Here is a 6000-nt window from a genome sequence, read left to right as displayed (position 1 = left end):
TGGGAGGGATGGTGGTGTACGCAGCGATGTGGATAATGCCAGGGCTGAATTCTTGTCCCAGTCCGCCCCTGTGCATTTATCAGTGCATTTGTGCACACCCTGCAGGCTCTGATGTCTGTGAACGCACGGCTGAGGCAGCTCTACCCCGACAGCGAAGAGCTGTTTGACATCGTCCTGATGACTAATAACCACGCCCAGGTCGGAGTGCGCCTCATCAACAGCATCAACCACTACGGTTCGTGGTCGACATGCTCAGCCATGCCTACTACAGTGCTATAAGCAGAGAAATACAATGACCAGTAATTGGAGTAATTATATTTCTATGGTTATAAGACGCGCTTATTGTGAGCTGCATTTCATTGAATGATGGGTATTTTTGACCAAATATGTTTTTAGTGGTTGTATGCATGTTTTGCATGGATGTTAGTGGCAATCTTTGGCTACCAGCCTGATGATACCATCACATTTGTATGGGGTTCTGATACGTTTTTGTTTTTCACTCTACCTGACAGATTTAACCATTGAGAGGTTCTGTATGACGGGAGGGCAAAGCCCCATTGGCTATCTGAAGGCCTATCTGACCAACCTGTACCTCTCCAAGGATGGAGAGAAAGTCATGGAGGCCATTGAGGAGGGTAGTTGAAAATGCTGCTTTCCTTTGTCCTCTAGGGATTAAACTGGTTTAGGTTAGCATGGATGCTAAATTGGTAACAGAGTAAAAAACTGTAGATGTACATTGTGGTAACACTTTTTATAGGTATGATATAGCCTACATATATGATACCGTTGTAATGCATTTTTAAGACTTATGAGCATGTATAAGCCCCTTTTTTATAATGTCTTTATAAATAGGCATTGCAGCAGCGACCATGTTTGCATCTGGAGATGTGGAGAACAAGCTTTCCGACACACAGCTGAAAGTTGCCTTTGACGGGGATGCTGTCCTCTTCTCTGATGAGTCGGAGATCATCGTGAAACAACACGGCCTGGACACGTTCTTTGAGCATGAGAAGGAGTTTGAGAACAAACCTCTTGCACAGGTGTTCATGAGAGTATATGCCTCCTATTTTATGTTAGCTTTTGACATGATTCCAAATGTTCTTTCTTTGGGTAATACTTTATTTGGAGTCTCCCTATAGAGGGTTATAGATGTTCAACTTACTATCAACAAACTTTTTAACTAACACACCCACTTACCCTAATCCTTAACAAGTTGTTGCATATCATCCGTGGCTGTTGATAGTTTGAGCATTTAAAGACCATCTATAATAGGGGACTATCCAAATAAACTGGAACCCATTGATGTATTTGCTTTAATAAAAAATGTAATAATACTATGCTAACCCTATGTCTCATTCACTCAGGGTCCCTTAAAGTGTTTCCTGGAGGCGCTTGGTAAGCTCCAGAGGAAGTTCTACGCCAAGAACGAGCGTATGACCTGCCCCATTCGTACCTACCTAGTAACATCCCGCAGCGCAGCCAGCTCAGGGGCCCGCGTCCTCAAGACCCTCAGGAGCTGGGGCCTGGAGATCGACGAGGCCCTGTTCCTAGCCGGGGCCCCTAAAGGGCCCCTCCTGCAGAAGATCCGTCCCCACATCTTCTTTGATGACCAGATGTTCCACATCGAGGGGGCCAAGGAGCTGGGTACTATCGCGGCACACGTGCCTTATGGGATTGGACAGAAGTACCACAAGGAGAAACTTAGTGAGCAGCCTGCCAAAGACACAAAGTAGTGAGCCTCCTAGGGGTGGGAAGGTATCATACATTATGCAAATAGTTAGTTGCGCACAACCCTGTCATCAGCGGTAGGTTTTGTTTTGTGCTGGATTTTGTATTAAAAGTGCCTTTATCAGAATATACTGTAATAAAAATGTAGTAGTACTCACTTCAGGGATTTTTGCTAGAATAAAACAAGTTTTACAATGTCACCTGATGTTCTCGTTCATAAGGAGAATACTTTAATGCAATATTCATCATATTCCAGTTGTTAATTACAGAATTATCTATCTAGTTTTTGCAAGAATGTATGTGTTCACATTTCACACACACAAGTGTTTTTTATATCTTTAGAGAAGAACATTTGGTCTCATTTGCTGCAGAGACCAACATGTACACTACCTGTGAAAAGTTTTAGAGCACCTACTCATTCAAGGGTTTTTCTTAATTTTTACTATTTTCTACATTGTAGAATAATAGTGAAGACATCAAAATTATGAAATAACACGTATGGAATCATGTAGTAACCAAAAAAGTATCAAAATCAAAATATATTTGAGATTCTTCAAATAGCCACCCTTTGCCTTGATGACTGCTTTGCACACTCTTGGCATTCTCTCAACTAGCTTCACCTGGAATGCTTTTCCAACAGTCTTGAAGGAGTTCACACATGCTGAGCACTTGTTGGCTGCTTTTCCTTCACTCTGTGGTCCAACTCATCCCAAACCAGCTCAATTGGGTTGAGGTTGGGGGATTGTGGAGGCCAGGTCTTCTGATGCTGCACTCCATCACTCTCCTTCTTGGTTAAATAGCCCTTATACAGCCCGGAGGTGTGTTGGGTCATTGTCCTGTTGTAAAACAAATGATAGTCCCACTAAGCACAAACCAGATGGGCCATGAAGGCCTGATTCACACAGTCTCCTCTGAACAGTTGATGTGTCTGTTACTTGAACTCTGTGAAGCATTTATTTGGGCTGCAATTTCTGAGGCTGGCAACTCTAATGAACTTATCCTCTACAGCAGAGGTAACTCTGGGTCTTCCATTCCTGTGGCAGTCCTCATGAGAGCCATCATAGCACTTGATGGTTTTTGCGACTGCACTTGAAGAAACTTTAAAAGTTCTTGAAATGTTCCATATTGACTGACCTTCATGTCTTAAAGTAATGATGGACTGTCGTTTCTCTTTGCATAATTGAGCTGTTCTTGCCATAATATGGACTTGGTCTTTTACCAAATAGGGCTATCTTCTGTATAGATACCTTGTCACAACACAACTGATTGGCTCAAACACATTAAGAAGGAAAGAAATTCCACTAATTAACTTTTAAGAAAGCACACCTGTTAATTAAAATGCTTTCCAGGTGACTACCTCATGAAGCTGGTTGAGAGAATGCCAAGAGTGTGCAAAGCTGTCTTCAAGGCAAAGGGTGGCTATTTGAAGAATCTCAAATATAAAATATATTTTGATTTGTTTAACACTTTTTTGGTTACTACATGATTCCATATGTGTTATTTCATAATTTTGATGTCTTCACCATTATTCTACAATGTAGAAAATAGTAAATCCCTTGAATTAGTAGGTGTTCTAAAACTTTTGACCAGTAGTGTATTTTACAGTTAACTGCCAAAATAATGGAAGCAGATGAGTAAATGAGGGATACAACGTATATTGAAATCAGGCACTGAATGGTTTGTTAAGCATGACAACTATGTAAACCATTTGCGATGGCCGTCTCAGTCACCAGATTTCCACCCAATTGGACACTTATGGGAGATTCTGGAGCGGCGCCTGAGACGAGTTTTCCACCACCATCAACAAAACACCAAACGATGGAATTTATCGTGGAAGAAGGGTGTCGCGTCCCTCCAATAGAGTTCCAGACACGTGTAGAATCTATGCCAAGGTGCATTGAAGCTGTTCTGGCTCGTGGTGGCCCAACGCGCTATTAAGACATTTTATTTTGGTGTTTCCATTATTTTGACCTGTATAGTCTCAACACTCCTGCATCTAGACTTCGGCCAATGCATGTCATGGAATTGCGGTTTATCATAGCTTTGAAATCCTTTGCATAGAGGAACGGCAAGGATATGTGCATAGTGAAGGTATGAAAGGGAGCATTTACAAGGTAGAACGCTAATTGATATGAAAGTGATGCGTTTTGGTTTTCATGCTTAGGCTACCATATAAAATAGGCTTTATTACATTTATTTACACTTAATATCTATTCCACTTTTTACTATCCATTCATTGTTCTAATAAAGGGTTCTTCAATTCCGGTCCTGGAGGGCCGAAACACTTCTGTTTTTTTATTTCTACCTGGTAGTTAATTGCACTCACCTGGTGTCCCAGGTCTGAATTAGCCCCTGATTAGAAGGAGAGGATGAAAAACAGACCGGAATTGAAGAACCCTGTTCTAATATATTCGGTTTTCTTATTCCATAAAAAAATTACTTTTTAAACGCAATAAAGCTCACCTTGCTCTTAAAGCTATATCAAAATATCAAGCAAGCTAGTTGACCATATCTGCTGTTCCACTTGTAAAATGTTACACGTCCGGCGTTACGCTTACAGTTTAAAGTTGAATATACATAATGCGAAAGGACAGTCTCATGTTGCACATGTAGTGTTTTTCTTTTTAAACTCTAATTTCTATATTTAAGAAGATCAAGTCTGTCTTTTTGTAAACGTTTAACTGAGAATAAAGGGTTTATCGTGTGCATCTAGCAGTACGGTTGCAGGGAGGTTGAAAAAGGTTCGAAACAGAATTGAACGGTTGATTTTGTTTTTATGTATTATCAAATCTCACCAATAGATGGGGCTGCTGGCTACAAAATGGCTGAATTGTTTTGTTCACTGTTTTGTGATGTCTACATTGGCCTTTGCGTTAGCATTTTATGCTCTCAAGTGAACTATAACAATCAAATGTAGGAAACTCATTCAGATCCTGGAGTAAAATCTTCCATAAATCAGCCTTGCTCTTCTGAACCAGAGTTGATCAAAAGCCTCTCTTCTATGCACTTGCAGGTACGCCCCACAGGAGAGCACTGTCATTCTCACTATTTAGTGTACATGAGGTATCTTTCTGCCTGTTGGGCAACGGACTGCATCTCCATGAGCTGGGCCCAGTCTGCAGTTGCCATGGATACTCTGGGTGCTGACACTAGGAGGACTGAGTAGCCACTGCTTGTTTAAGACACTATTCATAACAAAGGATTAGAGGCACAAAGTACCCCCACTGCGTTATATGAGATACACCTCATCCTCATCACACAGGCACTATAATTAGCTGTACGTGGGTGTTTGCTTGTGTGAAGGTGGGGATCATGGTGTTAATTCTGTAAATTCTCAAACCATTGTACTTTGTAAAATAGGTAATTCACCTCATCCACTACCAATATGTACTTACCTATGCAACAGATGGTTGATTGTGGTTGTTGCTCTACTACTGTAGATGTCTGGGATTGACCTGTATGTGTTTGTGTTTTCCAGAATGAGTTCAAGGCCAAGAACATCAAGAAGAAGCAGAAGGTGAGCATTATAATGTCTGTGGATGAAAACAGAAGGTAAGGGGGGTTCTCAATGATAGGAGACGGATTGGAGCGTGTGGCTATGTGGGGTTTATTTAGGATCATCTTTGAAGAGGTAGGGTTTGCATGAACATTATCTGTTGGTGATAAGTGTGTGTCAGGATGGGATGGGGTTGTTTTGGTGTCTACAGGGATGTCAACAGCAGCAGCAGCACTTGACTGTATCGTGCTTCCAGGGGGCTAGCATGTGGAACATCTTTAGGCTGTGTTACATAGGACTGACACACACACAGTGATACGGCTGCTTCTTGCCAACAGGAAACTGTGATATGATAATGACATGTATTGTGGTCAGCTGGCCCCGTTCCTTACGAGAAGGAGCAGGATGAATCCCACAGCAGCAACATTATCCAGGTCACCAACCGAAATCTGGGAGGGGCCTAAAATACTGTAATTCAACCAAATGACTATCAACTCACTGTAACTTATTGTAGGTCTATTTATAGAGGCACTTATTTAGTTGTTTAGTGATAACGTTTTTATAAGACATTGGCCTATAAGACAGAGTTGAAAGCAGATGTTCATCAAGGACTCTACTATAGACTTCTATTTCCTTACAAAATAGTGTAACAAATATGGTTCTGTGCATATATAAAAGCTATATGTATTGAGTTTCAGTGGATTTTAGAATGGCTTTACTTTTCAGCAGTGCAAATGTTAGTGTTACATTAGGCCCTGTGGTTTCTTGTGTCATGA

This window comes from Coregonus lavaretus (assembly GCF_964263955.1).
Source record: "Coregonus lavaretus genome assembly, contig: HAP1_SCAFFOLD_1175, whole genome shotgun sequence".
In the NCBI taxonomy this organism is placed as follows: Eukaryota; Metazoa; Chordata; class Actinopteri; order Salmoniformes; family Salmonidae; genus Coregonus; species Coregonus lavaretus.
Note: the sequence above shows the minus strand (reverse complement) of the source record.